At 33.0% G+C, this 19,555-nt stretch overlaps 1 protein-coding gene across 2 annotated transcripts in view; it reads left to right on the top strand.

Moving 5' to 3' along the window:
- The window catches only part of LOC132204753 (forkhead box protein P1), a 241,170-nt gene that overhangs the window by 19,575 nt on the left and 202,040 nt on the right, over positions 1 to 19,555 (top strand). The window contains exon 1 of one of the 2 annotated variants that reach the window (XM_059633486.1): positions 10,135 to 10,407. The exons of the other annotated variant lie outside the window; for it this stretch is intronic. The gene's annotated coding sequence lies outside the window, so the exon portion shown is untranslated. Of the gene's footprint in view, positions 1 to 10,134; positions 10,408 to 19,555 lie in introns of those variants that run through there. 2 annotated transcript variants of the gene reach the window in all.

Raw genomic sequence — 19,555 nt, 5'->3', positions numbered from 1 at the left:
TATATTATAAAGATCAAATTAAGGAAGCAAAGTTTATTGATATTGATTTATAAAATAATTGTAACTTAATCTTTATATTAATGTTTAATTAAATAGAGAATTAATTTTGAAATTCATCAAAAGTGACAGGAAATTAATTCTACTTTTCTGTTGACAATTTTAAAGATATTTTTTATGATTTTTTGTCCTATTTTTTAATGTTCATGCTTTTGATTTGCACCTCATTTTCAATAAATTTACAGTTTATTAGAATTTTTAATTTTGTATTGCAACCTCTTAAAGTGGGAGTAAATCTTCTTGCTTTATTTGACGAGTTTTTCATGTACAAAAAGCTTACCACGGCTAAAACTTGATGAAAAATTCAAAATTTTATCTCTCATTCCGCATCAGAGGGCACGCAAAAAGAAATCACTCTCGTCAGCCGCCACTTGTTTTGCACGTTGAGATACAAATTTCTTTGCGCGACAGAATTTCATTATTAATCACTTTTGCGCGTCGAATTTAAAACTGCTGATTGGAATCTGCCGCGAGATTCAATTAACGAGAGCGAGAGAGGAAACAAGCAGTCCTCTCCTTAATGACAGGGAAGACATAAAAAACGACGCGCCCTTCATCATCAGCATTGATTGGAATAATTTAAAGGAAAATATAACACAAAAAGCAACAAAGTGGGGCGAGAATTTGACGGAGGGTGTGAAAATTATTCATTATGAGAGACTGCTTAATTAAAACCGGTGCGAATTAATTTCCAATTTATAATTTAGAGTGGAAAAAAGTAAGCAATAAATAAATCTTTCGCCGTCAAACAAAATGACACCAGATTAAAGAAAAAAAAAATTAGAGTTTGCCGAGAGCCAGTCGGGTAGGTAGGTTAAAAGGAATTCCTCTCGTCAGAACGAATAGCTGTTTATCTTTTTGTCCGCAAATATTTTCGTTCCACATGATAATGGGATAAACAAAAATTAAGGTGGAATGCCACCGGTCGGCGGAATAAAAGCAGCGGCGCGCATATTTATATAGAATATTCCGTAAGTGAAGCGGACGAGAGGAAAATAAAAGCTGCGCTGCTCATCAAGGCCAAATGGGATAAAACGAAATACGTGTAGTTGATTCTCAGTATGTGGGTTGTGCAGATAAAAAGACGAAGGAGCACTCTTCATTTTTTCTTATCCGCGCGCGCCTCGCGGCTGCTAGTGAAAGAAGAAAAGCCCTGAAAGCGCCGTCATTTCCAAACTCCCTCAACACGTCACGCACTTGCTTTTGTGCCAATATATTTTCATAATTATATAATGCGGTGTTTCAAGATGAAAACAAAACATTTTAAAAAGTTGATAAACAATTTTCTCAGCCTTGTTCAAATCGAAGTGTTTGCAAAAATATGTTTTAGTCTTTCTTTTGTAATTTATTAAATTAACTGATAAATTTAAATTTTAAAATTGATCAGTTTTCAAATATTTTCTCTTTTCATTTTTTTTGAAATTGTTGCTTGTGTTATTTTCCCCATTATGTCTTTTTAGCTTGCATTATGGATGTGTACTAACAAATTTTGCTTCTGAAAAAAGTTTAAATACATTATTGAAATTATACCTGATAATTTAAGTTTATTATGTACAAATTCTATTGGGCAGTTTCTTGGTTGCTCAAAAATACAAAGCAAAATCATAACACAATCTATATCACGTGAATTAAAGCCTAAATTGTAATACTTTAATAATCTTTTAGATGAGGTTTCTAGGGCTTAAGTGGCCTAATTTAATTTCGATTTTTCTTCTGCATGAAGCCAAATCTGGAATTAAAATTTTACATTAACTATAATTTACTTTCAAAATAATAACCCAGGTTAAAAAAAATTAGCAATTCTTTGTAACTTTTGTCATGTAAAAAAAACATGGGAACCAAATAGAGATTAGAAAATTATAAATTTGTGAATACACTAAAAGTCAGAGGCCATGCAGGGATAATGAATATTTTATCATTCTAATTATTTATCTTTTTTCCTCATCATTAACATCATTTTTCATGATTTGCTCCAATAAACCAGAAAACTACCAGTGCAATAAAATTTTAGTTACAATTTTATTGGTTATCAAAATAAGAATACTAAAAGTCGGCATCTTCAAAAAAAGCTCTGAGCTCCCACTTTGAATCAGTCAATAATTGATTCAGTTTCAAAATCATTGTAAAAACTAGTTTCTATTTTTTTTTTAATTTCACTTATTTATACATTTCTCGTTTCAACATTTAAAAAGTTATAAATTTTGTCGTTAAAAATTAGTATTCCACACCAAACCTTCAAAATAATCTAATTTTTGTCAAGCTTCATGCTTACACTTCAAAGATTGTCATTTTATTTTCTCATTTTATATTTTGAAAAGTTTTTGCTCAATATTTCTGCACCAGTCATCGCCGCACAGCTTTCTCGAGAGTATAAGTCAACTTTCTTCCTCTTTTCTTACCCCTTTTAAAACAATATACGAATATCGGGGCACCGCTGCGAAAGGATTAGGGCGTCAAATTAGGGTGTGCGCGGCTCGGCGCGGCAGCCTCGACGGCCTCGCTAATAACATTAACCGCCGCATTAAAAAGCGCGAATGACAAAGAAGACGCCGGGGAAAAGCTTTTTGGCTTTGCGGGAGAGAGAGCGGCTCGGATCAAAGATTAATTAAAGAGGACGGCCGCGGCACATCATCCTTATGAAGCAGGCGTGGTGTGTTTAAAAGCGTCAATAAAGTTTGCGACTTTATACATAATAATGCGCAAAAATAGCCGGCTAGGTAGGTAGGTGTGAATTAGTCTGAGTGAGCCGAGGAATGTATTAAAACCGGCAGCACCGACTCCGCACCTTATTTGTCAATAATCGCCACCCGTTTCATTAGGCGCTTAAATATATTAATTCAAATTAAATTATTCTATACTATTTGAATAATTTTCCAATTAGCATTTCGATTTATGCAGAAAGGCGATAATTTTTATTAGCGCATTTAAGACGTTTTCAGTGTCCGCTGGTCTTGATGTAGTTGCAGCAGACACGGGTAGATTTCTCAAAAGCTTTCGGTGTTTTGTCTAAAATCAACACTAGTTTTTCTAGATCGATAAATTTTTATTCATTTGAATTAAGTTAAAATCAAATTAAAATTAATGAAAGAATCCAAGTAAAAAACAAAAACCAGTTTGTAATAAGTTCCTTATTGTTGCTTAATTTTATTAAGTAGTGGATTAAGTTAGAAAATTAAATTTAATTAAATAGTTAGTCTCCACTAACTGTAAGAGCTCTTTTATAAAAGGTATTACTTATTTACCTGTAAAAGGTATTACTAAACATTTTAATTATGTATGACATTAAAGTGGAATCAATCAGAATCAATGATACTTTTATTATCTATGGCTGATGCAATTTTTCCTCAACGCTATTTTACATAAGACAATTTTACTAAATAAATGATATGTATATTATTTATATTTAGTGAAAATATATTATAAAAAAATCGGAATTTTATTAATAACTCTTAGAATGTTTGGTTGTATAATAATCATTTGGCAATAACCTGATTAATGAATTACACCAGGAATTTATCATCTTGTCTGTCCATATGTAAAATTAATTAAATTTTTATGATAAGGTGGGCTATTTGTTAAAAAAAATGCAAATTATCAAAAGCTCAACACGCACGCTCCGATAAGAAGCCGTGGACATGTAAAATTCAAATTGCTGAGAAAAGATAAACTAAACGGCGAGTAAATCAAATTTCAGCTCTCTGAGCGAAGTTAATTTATTGTTGTTTTCAACGTAAATCCTTCACGAAGTTTCAAGTTTTATACATTCTAATTAAATGATCATAAAACCGATCCAACAAGTTCATTAAACTGTTTAAATTATTTCAAGTAGAGGAATACATAGAAAATTTATATTTGAGAGACTAAAATTTTTAATAAAATCATGTTTTTTTCACCATTTTTAATACAATTGCTTAAAAAGTCCATGAAAATATTTAGTTTTTAAGAGCGAAAAATTGAGTCGCTGGTCAAAATGGTAACACCAGAAACTAGAATTTTGCTTCAATTTCCAGTCAGTTAGTTTTTCCATATTAACGTTTTTAATTTAAAATCTTCTGATCCAAATTTATATAAGCTAGCAGTTTTTCTTCAAAAATTTCCTCTTGAAAACTCTCTTTCCAAAAATCGGATCTGCCATCGCGTTTGACGGAACCGCCGGCACCATTAATTATTCCATCTCATAAGCAACTTTTCCAATTTGTTTTATGGCGCGCGCGGCGCTGAAAATACGGCTGAGCGGAAGGCAAAGTGGAAGGCAAAACAACGGGAAACATTTTACACACCCCGCTCATCACATCACCATACATAATATAATATTTCCCCTGCGCGAAGGAATGATATAGTGGGGGCCGAGGTATTATTATGCCAACTGACCGTGCCTATATATTGCCCTTTAGCGAAAAGGAGCAGAAAAATAAGGAGCCGGCGCGCGCAAAATAAAATATATAAGAAGAAGAGTCGGCAGCTGAAATTATTATTTTTATGTACCTACTGGCTGCTGCTTCTTTTCTCTCTCCCCAGTGTGCATTCTCTCATCTTTTGTTCATTCGGTAGTAAAAATGAATGCGTGGCTCTCTTCCAGCCGCCAGCCAAGAAGACCCGGCCGGCGCTTGTTTTCAAAACTTTTGCCAGTTTCTGCCAAAAATGAGTGTTTTTATTTTTACGGTCTCCGGGCATCAGTGTGAATGAAGAAGTTGGCCCACCCGGACAAGGCAAATGCATATTTCATTTGTCTTTCTTTGCGAGGTAAAATTTCTAGAGAAAATTTGTGCCTTAAAATTTTAATTTACTTTCGCTATTTTCCCTCAAAATATGCTGGATTGGTTTCAAACATCTTCATACTGGCCTAGAAGAATAAATAGTAATGCAGAAAATGTTAACAAATTTATTGTTTTGCTGTAAAATTTTATTTTAAAATAAAATGAACTTCTTAGAAGTTAATTTTTTTAGAGAGTTTGACTGGAATGTTGTAAGTAGGGGAAGTGAATGATTTAAAAATCAATCAAGTTCAACTAAAAATGGCTTTGGCAACGTAAATTTTGTTCGCATTTTGGTGTGTTCAATTAATATGTCAGCATCAGCTGGACCTAAAATAAAATTACTTTGATAAACTTCTTTTTTAATTAAGAATTTTTAGAGAAATCAAAGGTTAATTTCTATTAGAGGGAATCGACTCTTATTATATTTTGATTATCCAAGTCAATTTTAAATATCTATGTCATTTATATTTTTAACAAAACGTTAATTTTTTAAAGATAATTTCTGTAAGTAAGCAGATTTGCATTATTTTGAAACATAATCTAACACTTATACATACTAATTAGAAATTATAATAAATAAAACATGATAAATTGTTTAAATTAACAACTAATTAAAAAATTAAATGTTAAATCTATTTATTTTACACTTTAAAATTGAACACCATTTTATAAAGATTAACTAGCGTATTTTTTTAAACATATTTGTTTTGAGCACCAAAATTTTCAATGTCCTCGAGCTGATTACTCGTTACGCTATTTTGTGGCCCGCCGTACTCAATCTGTGCTCTCTGTACATATATTTATGTACACACATTTGGGTTTGGAGAGGAGGCTGGTGATGTGGTGTGCTCGGCGGTGGTGTTATTGATACCTCCTGCGTTTATTACACTTAAAGCAACAATGATTTGCAACATCCTGCGTCCATTCATTCATCTGCTGCTGCTACATTTAAATAATGCTCATTATTTATTACACAGAGAGCAGCAGCGTCGGCGCATTATTATGCGCGATTATTGTTATGCCATCCGCGCGCAAGCAAAGAGGGCGGGTTTGCTTATTATTATTATTATTTTTATTATTGTGTGTCGCTCGGTGATGGCCAGAGTTTGCTGGTGACAAATGTTGTGCGCATACCAAAAGCGAGATTGAGGAAGAAGGAGACCACTCGGCACTTCAGATGTAGATCGTATCAGAGCGCGACGTGAAAGATGATTTATTGAATTGCTCCATGTTGCACAAATCAGGACTTTGTAATTTTAATTGAGGCAGAAATTCATTGTTGCAAAATAAAGATACAAAGTGATGATGAAAAAGTAAAAATATATAAATTATTGTAACAAATTGCGTAAATTTATAAAAATAAAAATGCCAGAATTTTTACACTTTTTGCCAGGCAAATTTATTTTAACTTGTTCATATATTCCAATTAACATTTTAAAGTTATTCTATTTTATAAATTTATTTTGGTTAAGTAAATTAGAGTGATTTAATTTTAATTTGATGACATTATTATTATTTTAGTTTTGCAGATTTGAATAAAACATTATTTTCAATCTTCGTCCTAAACAACAAAATTCTAATTCAGACAAGCAATACAGTTCTTAAGTTCGATTTAAGTTATCTTATGCTAGAAATGAGCTTTAATAATAATAAATAATTCATACAGAAATAAATTGTCATAAAAATGAAATCCCAATATTAAAAACCGATCTTTTTTTTTTTTAACAAAATTAGAATTTTTTCTTTTAATTTTTAATTCCAAGGTCTTCCCTTCACTTGATTATTACATTATATACGTCCCAACCGAAGTTCATAAAACCGATTTGGAATTGTAGCACGCGAGTGTGTCTTTTTTGCATTTCAGGATCATATCATTTTATATTACTTTCACCGAACGCCAGAAGTCGTCGTCGTTCCGCGATAAATAAATAAAAAAGCGCGCGGCATAAAAATTCGGGCGCAGCTCCGCGACTAGGAGCAGTTCATAAAAACGAAATTACGAGCTTCGCGGCTGGCGGATGCAGAAACAACTTTTCTCAACCAGTGTCACTCACTCGCCATAATGCGGGGCGATACACACCAAAATAATGTTGTGCTGCTTGTTGTTGCCAGACATTTATGCGACTCGCTCAATATTTTATTTTATTGGTTATGCCCAATTCTTCCCGGCGTATAAAAAAAATAGCACTAGGGGCAGGGCCTGCCTTTCCAAAAGCAAGTACATTTTAAACGTACGACTACTTCATTCAGGACGGCGGGGTTTTGAATTCTAATTAAAAAATATTCAAAAATAATCCATTGAAATGATCCATTTTGTTTATTAAAAAAAAAAAAAAAATCCAAATCCAGAATATTAAATTGTGAATTGGTTTTTCAAGTTTATATGTTATTATATTTATTTTTTAAAGAAAAAACTACCAATTATCACATGAAGTAAAGTTTGCATTTACTTTTTTTTACAAACCTTATTTTCAACATTTTCACAAATTTAAAAAATTCCAGTTTACCAAAGAAAATATTTGTATATTGTCTTTATTTATCATTTTTACAGTTAAAAAAAAATATAATTTATGTGTTTGATTAAATTCGTCCACCCTGAATGGTACCCGTAAGCACCGCTGCCGAATTTTCACCTCTCTTCTCCTTTTGCGAAGTCACTTTTATGCAAAGGAGCAGTCAAATTGCTAATTGCGGAGGCGTCAGCCAAGAACTTTATTAGGCGCAGCTGTTGAACGTGTTCGCTTTCAAATTCAATATCTCCGTGTCCAAATTTTCAATCGTTAATTCCAATCACGTCTCTCGCGGCAAAAATTTCAAGCCACCCTGCGTGCACACGCGGCGAGATGACAGCTAGACAGGCGCACAGACGGACGCTGAGTGACGGACGCTCTTGATTTTCAAGATGTCTCAATTGTGTTTCCTCGGCGAACGGACATCGACACGGTCACCAGACGGTGGTCCCCTCTGGGGCTGCTCCATTGCTTACAAGACCCCCTCTGGATGGGGGCAGTGTTGAATTAATCTTTGTAAGTCAAAACTGTAAAAATTAATTTATAATTTCATTAATTAGTATTAATTTGTAATGATGTTAAAGGCTAATTTTTGTGTGGTTCTATTTTTTCAAATAATTTTTTGAATTTAAAACAATTAAAAAATTAATTCCTAAAATAAAAGTACAATAAATAATTTATTAAAGTAAATATTAATTAACTGTAACATATTAAAAAAATTTAATTCTATAATTTTTATATTCATGCAATTCAATTTGAATTGTTAAAAAGTTTGAAATTGTATAAATATAATTTAAAAAATTGAAATATTCATGTTGTAGCCGTTTTTCCAAGTAGAAATCTAAACAAAAATTCAAAATATATAAAAAATGGTTAAAAAAAAACATTTTTTTCTTGGACTTTTGAACCTTTGAATAATTTTTTTTTAATTAAACCTGATAAATTTGTTAATAGGAGCCTAGGAATCAATTTAAAGTCGAAATACTTTTATAAAAATAATTCAAATTATAATTTAATACACAATGTTAATTTTAAAGAATTTCATTGATTTAAATTTTTTTTATCATAAAGATGTATAAGAATTTCTAAATGATACACCAATTTCAACATAAAGTAAAAATATATGATTTGAAAAAAAAAAATGGAAAAAGTAACAATTTTAAATATTTTATTTAAAAAAATAGTTTCTTATCTCTTAATTCAACAATTTGAAGATCACTAGCTAAGTTTTTTTTAACGCTTGTTACTCTTATTTGATGATCTTGAACTAATAGTATAATTTTTAAACACTTCCCCCGGACCAAGAAAGAAACGCCGGTAGCATCTGTTTAAGCCACTCTCAATAAGCGCGTTTGTGCGGCCGCTTTTGCATACATTATTACATCTCTTTCGCGCGGTGCATGTCCTCCCCGCGAGATTACGCGTCAGCGTTTTATTTTCAAGCAGCTTTTATGTGTACATATATGATGAGCCGCGCGTCTCGTTCAGTTTCGCTGATTGAAGAAGATGCTGCCGTGCACCTCCTGCAAACAACAAACAACAAGAAGCGGCGGCGGCGGGTGCGGCTGAGCCACTCTCTCATTATCTATCTCGTCATTATGCGCAAATCAACACTCAGACAGCAGCAGTCGGTCGGTCGCTTGCTCGGTGGCACTCCACTTAGCTGTACTCTAAAAGGCCAATTACTCTTTGCTTGACGGGCTTCCGTTTGCAGAAGGACTTTGAATGAGTTGCACATTTTTTCTCTTTTGATGAGAAAAAAAATTAATAAACACACACTAAAGAGGCGCATCAGACGTTCATCAAATATGGCTTTTTAAGAAGTGATACAACAGTTTTTGTTACAAAATCGAAAAATTTTTATATTTTCAATCTGTCAACAATTTGTAAATCTCGATCCTAATTCATAAAATATAAAAAAAAAATTGGATTAAAAAATTCAAAATAATCATTTAATTTGATTATAATATAAAATAAAAAAACACTAAATTTTATAATAAATTTGAAGTGCCTATAAAGCCTTTGATTTAAGACGTATCAATTTAGCTTGCATTTTGATAAGTAGGCTCAATATTGATATTATATTTCTGCAACATAATATTACAATTTCCCATCTCTGTCTTTAGACTTTTGCAAATTTAATAATCTTAACTAATATTTTTTAATAATTGCAAGCTTTGCGAAACTTTTCTAATTTTATTTTTAAAATTGTTTAAAAAATTCTTCCACATCCTGAAAACAAATAATAGGGTTAAAAAACGTTTAAATTAAATTAAAGAAAAGATTCTCAAACACAATTTTCCCACAAAGCCAGAACCTACATTTGCATTAAATAGACTTACGTATTTCATTTATACGATTCAAGCGTGGAGTAATGGAGAATTTGGCGTTTAAAATCACGCAGGTCCTCGACGAGAGTGTTGTATGTCGAATTTCTACCATTTTATACAAATTTGCACCGAGCGAAACCAGCTGCTAATTTATGCAGGCACAAAATAATTTTGTGCGCGCAACGAGCCGATCGGCTTTCCCAGCGCAAGAGAGCGTTTTATTGCACACATTTTCGAATCTCGTGCAGATGAAGAAAGAAGTAGTCGTCGGTGTGCGTGCCGAAAAGTAGCGAAATAAAAATGATTCACCCGATGGACCGAGTGGCGAAAACGCGCCGCGTTTGATTCAGCGAATGTGCCATTACACAAAACCACGCCCCGCGCGCACTTTGGATTCTCTCCCGCGGCCGCATCTTTTATTATTAATATTAAACAGCATCAGATTGAGTAGTAGTGAGAGAGGCTCTCTTTCTCCGTCTCTCTCTCCCCCGGCCCACAAGTAGTAGTATATGTAGTAGTTTTTATTTTATTCGTCGCTCTCTCTGCTCTCTCAGGTGGTTTTTAACTTCAGTCATAGTAAGTGCCGCCGCTCGCGCTGGACACCGCCGAGAGGACAGGTTCCCCTGTAAAGTTAGTCGCACTCTCGCATTTCGGCCGCGCGTATTTAGATTTATTTATTTGTGGTTCGCAATTGTGTTCTTTTGTTGGCGCCCTTGCTGACCTTTGGAGGCCGCCGGGACGCATGCGATCACGGTAAGTTTTTTTCCTCCAAAATATCAAAAAAATTAATTAACACGATCAACAGTTTGAATTAATTAAGATAATATAATTCACATTAATATCTAACATTTTATTTTAAACAAAATTCAAATACTTCTATCGGCCAAATTCAAAAAGTGCAAAAATTTTAAATAAATTTGCTTTATTACCCAGAAGCGAAAATTTAAATTTAAAACAAATTAAACATAAATTAATGATTCTTTAACGATTAATGAATCAGTGAATTTAGGAAGTAGTAAATGATCTATTGGAGAAATCGGTGCCTGATGATGTGTTTTTGCTGCTGAAATTATTGGTAGAACCTAGTTTTTAGTTGATTTATTTGATGTGTAAAATAAATTGACAATTTTGCTGAAATAATCTGATTTTGGAAAAAAAAAATTCTATAACACAATTGGTGATTGAATTTGAAAATTATCGGAATAGGTTGTCATTTTCTCTAATATGAGTGAAAATAAAGAATTTAAGTGTCTCTATAACCTCAATTTTTGGTAATAAAAAGCAAAGTGTGAGTTTTATTAGCACAATTTTAGATCTTTACTGACAGGTGATCGCCCATTTTTCCTGTATCACTAATTTTCATACATATTTGCCAAGAATTAAATTTTCATTCCAATTTTTGGATTTCAATAGATTATACAGTATTATTTTAATAAAGCAAAATTTTTTTTAGATTAAATCTCGTCTCCATCTGTCGCCACTTGGCATGAATTTCCAACTTACTTTTGAGTCATTAACCGCCTCTCGGGGAGAGAAAAGTGCACCGGCTAAAAATGCGCCAGCGACGCGAAAATTTATTTCTCTCTCCGCAGAATTCGTCCAAATGAGAGCAATCTGCGAGGGGATGATTATTATTTTTTATTATGGTAACAAGAGGGCCACGGAAAGAATGAAAGAAAAGTAAACGTTATTGCTGTTGAGAGGAAAGCAAAGTGAAGTGGAAGAGAGCGAGTATAAAATAATTTATTTTCCTTTGTTATGGTAAAGAAAAATCCTTAATTGCTTCTTTCTTTCTCTCCGACTGTCTTAAAAACCTCCTTCTTTTCGCCGAGAGTACGTTTAATATAAAAATAATGCCTCCGTAGCTTTTTCGCGCTCCAGCGAACGCCGCCGAGAAATAATAATAATAATGAATATGGGTTGCTTTTCGCCCCGACGTCGCGTTTTCTTTTATTATGTGCCAAACAATTTGAGAAACACGCGCAGAGTGGATTGTTAATGTTTCCAGCATCCCCTCTTGAAAGAAAAAAGTGGAAGAGAAAGGGTTGCCGCCCCATTAAGAAATATATGCAGGATTAAGCACTGCTTTTCCAATTTGCTACACAAACTCTCAAAAACTGAGACGAAAAATATAACAAAACTTTAAGCAATGCGCAAGATTTTACCACAATGAACGTAAAAGTTAATAATTATTTTAACGAATTAAAATTTTATTGAAAAATAGTTGGTATGCAATTTCTTAGCCATGCGATTAGATTTTAACCAACTTTAACTTAAAATCTGCTGTCGTTTTATTAATAAATTAGCTTAGTCCATAATTTTTTGTTAAATCAGAAGAAAATGAAACATTATTTGATGTAAAATATCGGAAGAATTAAGAATTAAATTACAATATTTTTTTTTTATAGTCAAAAAGAAATTAATACATTTAAAAAAAATTGAATATAAATAAATTAGTTCAAAGTAAATTAATAACAAATTAAAATTTTTAATAAGCTTCTTATTCCTTTTTTTTTAAATTAATGCTACACTATTTTGGTTCTCAAGTTGCAGCAACGTCGTTTGCATCCTTATGAGGATTGATTTTGTTTGGTGCTCGTTACAATTGCAAAGCGAACGAGGTTGGGTGATTTATCTCCCTGCTTATTGACTGCTTTCTTTCTTTATATCCGTATCTTCTCTCGATGTAAATTCAAAACAGCCTCGAATTCGTCTCCTTATTTCTTTTCTCGTGGAAAAACTCTTTTTTTCCCCGTTCACATGCCGCGTGATTTATTCCCCGACTCCCCCGGTCTTACGCGAGTAAGTATACGTTTTTAAACCCTATTAAAAACACCAAGATGCATTAATGTAATTTGCGTCGGAGAGAGAGCAAAGCGGAGAGAACAATAAAAAAAATATATATTTATTTAGTCTGCCTGCGAAAGAAAAAGAGAGGAAAAAACGGCTTTTCCTCTCTGCTCTGCCCGCTCGTTTTTCTATAAAGAGGATAGTCTGACTGCGCGTCTAGACTGTTGTGTTATTTGCCCTTTCCCCTGGTGGTGTTTTATTTTGTTTTGCCCTCGCGTTCCCCCTTAAGGAGAATATAAAGAGCACAACAAAAATAACAACAAGTGGCTGCCGACCAGACACAGCAAGCAGTGGCAATATAAATTTGACTAAAAGTGATATGAAAAAGGAACATAGAATTTATTAAATGTGTCTTTTTAAAATAATTCACAATATTATTTTGTTTTTTAAAATTGTGAACAATCAATGTAATATATATTTTGTAGAGAGAAAAATAGGATTTTTTTTAGAGAACAAAATCACGCATTGTATAAATTTTAATCAAAATGCTTACAGGGTGTCTACTTTTCCAGTCGGATCTATCATCATCAATTTTAATTATCACTTATTTTTGTTCTATGGTTTTTAAATTTTTAAATTAGAACAAATTTAACAAACATAGTTTATATTAAAAAATATTTTTCAGATCGGACAAAGGTACAAAAATAACAATCTGAAACTATTTTAGACAAAAAATATGAACGAATTCTATATTATCTACAAATTTAATATTTGGTTTTAATTGACTGTAATTAAACTCGCTCTTGTTCTGACTTTCATTTGAAAGATGCAAAATCAAATCTCTGGTCCCTTTTTTCAATCAACAAAATAGTTAAAGTCCCAAATTTGTAAAAATGAAACTCTTGAAAATAAAATATAAATTGTAAAACCAACTAAGCAATAAGCATACAAGTTTAATTACAAATTGAGCTCAATTACAGCAACCTAATTGAATGTCTACATAGTTGGGTCCCGTTCAAATTCAATCTCAGGCAAGAACTTGGAGGCAAACGAAATAAAGTCGCCTGTCGACTTGAGGGATAGCTCATTTTTCGAACACGTACATAAATTGTTGCAGCGCTCGGCAAACTAACTCGCTTCTTGTTGCAAAGAAAAGTACGTACGTCGACGCAAAAAAATGTATCATATTTGCCAAGGGATAAAAACTGGTTTGCCAGCAAAATAAAAGGCCGCACCTGGTTATGTTGGGCTGCTCTCTTTCTTTCTCCGCGCGCTGAATTGTCCCTCGGAGCGAAGGTACAGAGAAGTGTGCTTATATCTATTGGCCCCACCGATACACGTAACATGAACGCGCTTTAATCCCGAGAGAGAGAGAAAGAGTCAAACTGCTGCAACTTATCGGCTCAGCCATCGCCTACCCAATGATGGCTTAATTACCAAATTTGAACTTCACCCCATTAACTGAAACGTGCAATGTAATAAATGTTAAATTATTTTGTAAAATTTTTATTACATCCATATTTTAATTAAAGTAAGCGAACATTTGATTCTTTTTGTACAAAATTCTCATACTTTTTTTCCTTTAATTTTCTTGATCAATCATTTTACTATAATTTCAATAAAAAAAGTAAAATTGAAATTTGGTTTATATTAAATAAATAGCTTAAAAACATTATTCAATCCAAATTTTAGTTTCAACTGATTTTTTAACATTTTTTTCATGGTTAATTGATTTTTTTAAATGTTTCAATAAAAAAACTTGGCAAGTTATTATTTTTTTAGTGTATTTGAGTTGTAAAAATTATTCCTATTCACATTGACAGGATATTTTTATGTCATGCTAATTGATTTTTCAAGTATATCTTCTCAGTTTATCGTTTATGATATAAATACATAAACTGTACTTATTTTTATTACTCTCTCAGTACTTTGCGGCTGCTCTTCACGGAGTGTTAATTCGAAAATTTAGTTGGCGACTTTTATTGCCCCTGTGTCAGCAAATATGTTGCAGAACGCTTTTTATTAAAATTAATATCGACGTGTCCGCGAAATGGAATATACAAGAGCGAGTGAGGCCGAACGCGAAATAACATAGGGACGCGAGACGGCGGCATTCCTCGTGCCAAGTGGTGTGTCCAAAAACAAGAACAAACCGCCGGCTCGGCCAAACTGAAATCCAGAGTGAGCACAGTCATATTTCAAAATAAAAAATTGTAGCATCAATCACTACGAAAAAGAAAAACAAAGATGAATAGGAAATAATTATTAAAAATTTATGAAAAATTTGCCTGATAAACAAAATATTATACTTTTCACAGTAGTTTTCAGTAAATTTTTCTCTCAAAAATGAAATGATAATATTTGATAATAATATTATAATTAAAATTATAATACAATTTATAATCTTTTTCAAACGCCTAAAAATTACAAGATATAATGTTTTGAATCAAAGTTTTGGAGACAAATTTCTGAACAAGAAATATTCTATTTTAAATATTTTAAATTTTAATGATTTTTGCATGTATCAAACAATATTAAGAGTAAAAATTTATGTTTTTTTACCATCATTAAAAATTCTTCACGATCCACTTCTTTTCTATCATCAATATTTTCTTTTGAATTTCTTATAAAACGAAATTGGCAAAATGTTTGGAGCATTTCTGATCCCTTTCATTCCCCTGCTTGTGCCTTGAACAACAACACGAAGCGAGGGTTCAGCCGGCCGAATTAAAGGTGGCTCTGGATAATAAATTTCGCGTCATGCAGCGCGTCTCGCCGAAAGTGCCGCGTAACGCCGAAACCACCCCCGACGCAGTATTAGGTGCTGACTCGCGCAAACAAACAAACATCAACAAGAAAGGGCGCAGGAAATAAACAGCTCGTGCAGCACCGCCGGATAAAAAATTGAGAGTGAAAGCCGAACGATGTAAACAAACAAGCAGCGCCGCCCCAAAACCACCCCCGAGACGCCGCCCCTGCTGCAACAACAACACGCTGGCCGACGGCGGCGACGACGGGTCGTAAAAGCGGGACGGTGATTTGCGAAATGGGACCGGATAGGGAGATTTATTGCTTGATAATGGGTCGCTGCTTCAGCATTACCAAATTTGATTAAACTCTTATTAACTATTGTTTTGAACTTGCTAGCAAAATAAACGTAATTTTGCATAAATTATTAAAATCATAAAAAACAAGTTAAATTAGGTTTACAATTTTTCCAACAATGGTGTGATCAATTTTATCCACGGCTTATTGTTGTGATAAATGGTTATTCCTCTCATTTGATTAATTATTTTATTGGAGATTTGAAAAAATTACTAAAATGGCGTATTTGAATCTGTTTAATGTGACGCTTCTAAGTCCTGTAACAATTTCATTTCTCATTTTGAAAGTTCCATCAAAATAGAAATAAATTATTTATCAAATAACAAACAAGAAATCTTTAATACCATAAAGGCCCAACAGCTGTTTTTAAATCCAAATAATCGTAAGAATTAAATCTCAATCTGCCTAAATTTTGACTTAGAAATAAGTCAATTTAAAAAACTTAAATCCCTTTTGTAAATAAACAAACACTTTTTTTTACAAGAAATTCATCTAAATTTTCATTAATGCAAATTTTCTGAAGAAAAATTTTTGAATTGCTGCTGCTATTTTATTTTTACTCTAAATGCCAAAGGGCGATCAGTAAATCTCTCTCATTGCACGTCAGATAATTGAGCTTTGGTCGATAAATCGCTGCAAAATACGGTAATGAGGCCAAGAAGTAGCTCCTCTTAACTGATCTCCATTGTTGTTGGTTGCAAATCGCCGCCTGTTTTCCCCAAAATATTCATGTTCGGCCTGATAAGTGCTTTCGTATTTCCAACAGATTTGCGTAGGAACGGCTTCAGGCCTCAAATGAACAACAAAATATCAAACTGCCAAGTGGATCTTGCGCTGATAAAATTTGAAATTGAGCCGTTATACCATAGAGTGGGCGACGTTTCACTTCTTTTGGGTATATTCGACTGGCTCTGGTTAATATGCACATTGTGAGCGGCTCATTATTCATGGGAAGATCAGCTTATTTGATATGATATTGAAAGTGTTCTGTGACTAATTACATTAACAGTGGGAGTAGTGTGACTTTAACAAATCTACCGTGAACCTAAAGATGGAAATTTTAACTCCGAATAAAAAAATATGACACATTTTTTTCTGAAGATCTAATTTTTTAATTTTTGAACTACTTTTGAGCCTTTTGAATAAGTAATTATTTTTTCATATAAAAATGAATGTAAATTTGTGATCATAATTTATTTAAATAAAATTTTAGTGTTTTTATCACATTAATCTGGCTTGAAATTTTGCATGAAAATTTTAGCCGGCGTTGTAATTATGTGAAATTAACCTCAAAAGCCGGAAATAAATGCTTGTGGCACAAGACACGATGAGAACGTGTTGACTTTTGTGTACAAAACAAAATCGGCTTGTTTTGCGGTGAACCGCAAGCACTCGTTCCTCGCTCACAAAAAGGCCTGCTATATCCAACCAACCCTTTTTACGCCGTGGCCAGTGTATCTCTCGCGCCTTGTTTTTCACTCTAATTTTTTGTGTCACGCTTTACCACGACATTTATTCCACTGGAGGGAGAAAAAGAAAAGGACGAAAAACTTTATTTTTAGACCTTGTTTTGCATTCGGCACAACGGTAAATAAATTCATGCATAATGCGAATATTTAATCCAGAAAAATACTTTGTAAATTCATTTTATTACACAAGAAATATGCTATATTTGATGCCCCAATAAGATTATTGATTATTAATACATAAAAGGAAATAATGTGAGGGGAATTTTAATCTATACAAATGCATCACAAAATTTTGCCTAACGTCATGAAAATTAAATAAAATACATAAAAATTACAATATATAACTACAATCATAATTTTTTTAAGAAACTTAAATCTTAAATTTAAACTCTCCTTTTTTCAGTTTTTTTTTTTATTAGAAGAAGTGTCTTGAAAGAAAAACTCTAAATTTTAGCACCTTCCAGACCAGCCAATAATTTTAGCCAACCGTTTTGTAAAATTGACCTTTTTAATTTCCAGAGCTCTCTGAAATATTGAAAAATTAATTCCAAAACTCTAGGCTTATTGCAGTGGATGATCTTAAAAGTTTTTGCAAACATTTTTGCAATTGATGATGCCTTTTCCAACATTCTGTTGCTCTCCCAAAACTTTTTGCTTTCAAAGCAAATTTTCTAAATAATTTTGACAGATAATAACCATATTATTACATTAAAATGAAAATTGCGGTGTTTCTATCTTGTTAAGTTACTTTTTTAATTTTACTCCTTCACCATCAAATGCAAAAATATTTACCCCAGGCTTTCTAATTTGTTCTACAACCGTAAAGTTGCAAACTACCATCACTTTCAGAATCACATTTCATCTCTCATAGATGAAGCTTTTACCTTTTTAGGACGAAACTTTTGTCAACCTGATAACCATCACAAAGCACCTCTTCCGCCTATAGTGCCCGGAATAAATAAGGGATAAAAGCAGGGAGGAAAAAATACCTATATAAAGAACTTGGCCATTTTCCTCTCTCGGGCCGAAATCGGCCAATAAAATTTGCATGGCTCCTCTCTTTGGAAATATATATAGATATTTGGCCGTACATAATGAATGGGTCGCGGCGGCAATTTCAATATTGCCTCGCCCGCTCAGGGGTTGAAATCCCGTCGGCATAAAGAAGAGAGACGCCGTTCGTATAATACGGTATTGAAAAATTCTGGCGTAACATATTGGAGGCCATTAAGCGGCGGTGGCGGCAGAGAGACGTCGCTCGCGGAAATCGACATATTTTCCCCGCTGTACACCTCCATTTCCTTTATAAATAACCTCCGTCGAAGTGGCTGTTGCTCCAGCACACGCGGGATAAGCTGAGATGGGTTGGTGATCGCCGGATTTTTCCCCAGCCATAAACACAAGACGCCGCGCCGCAGGTGAAAAGCAATTTTCTGCGTGAGAGCCGTTCGAGCTGCGCGCCACTTTGGACGCCCTTTCTCCGGAAAAATTAGATTTTCAAGTTTTGCCAAAACAATTTCGAGAGCAGCTTTACCTCCAGACATTTTAGCGTTGAAGATGGAAAAGAGCCGAATATATAATTTTAACCGAATATTTCATGTTAAACAAATAAAACGGTATTTAATGATCTCAATTAAGAGAAACATAATTATGCTGTTTATTTGATAATGATATTTTTATATTTATAATCAATTTTAAAATCACTTTATTCCATTGTTAAAGAAAGACGATTAAGGAGTTTTCAGAGTTAATTAAATAGTTAATTAAAAATAAAACTGAAAGAAAAGAGGAAAAAATTAGTTGATTAATTGTTTTTGTAACAAGTGATTAGCTGAATTTAGTCGTTATTTTATGTAATTTATATTTTACCATATAATAATTAATAATAATTTTTTACAAACAAAATGTGAGTAGGAGTTTTTTTTTTATTAAAATTTTCTTGCAGAAACATGACAACTTTTATAATTTTGAGCCTTTTTGCACAAATTTGGTTTTTATGTATTTATTTATTTATTTTATTTAGAACGTTACAATATCAATGATTTTGTGCAAATTTGATTGTGTGAATCAATGAAGGAGTTGCTGAATCGTCTACATTTCACAGCCCTATACTCATTTATAAAATTATTCTCTGTGGACGGGAAATAACTCTCTTCATAGTTTAAAATTAAGATTGAATACAACATTATAAATTCATTGTCAGTAAATCTCAACACACTTTTATTCAGTATTCAAAATTAATAAGCAGTAAAAACTTTAAATTCTCCTTTAATTTCAGTCTCAACAAGACGCAGACTGCAAATATTCAGCCCATTTTGCCAAGAATGCGAAGCAAAACGAGCAAAGGTTTATAATCTTGGGAATCAAAAGCGCCGCCGATTAAAAAGCCCTTCCTCTCTCGCTCGGTACAATAACAATGCGTGCTTTTGCGCCGTTTATTGGTTTGTTTGATGCTCTGCTTGTTCGCTCTCGGGAGGGTAAATTGCCGAGCATTAACAACGCAGTAAACGCCATATGTGCTTGTGCGCCGCTGAAAC

The sequence above is a fragment of the Neocloeon triangulifer genome, unplaced genomic scaffold (genome assembly GCF_031216515.1).
Source record: "Neocloeon triangulifer isolate White Clay Creek 2 clone unplaced genomic scaffold, ASM3121651v1 ptg000022l, whole genome shotgun sequence".
In the NCBI taxonomy this organism is placed as follows: domain Eukaryota; kingdom Metazoa; phylum Arthropoda; class Insecta; order Ephemeroptera; family Baetidae; genus Neocloeon; species Neocloeon triangulifer.
This window is presented reverse-complemented; position numbering and strand designations above follow the sequence as displayed.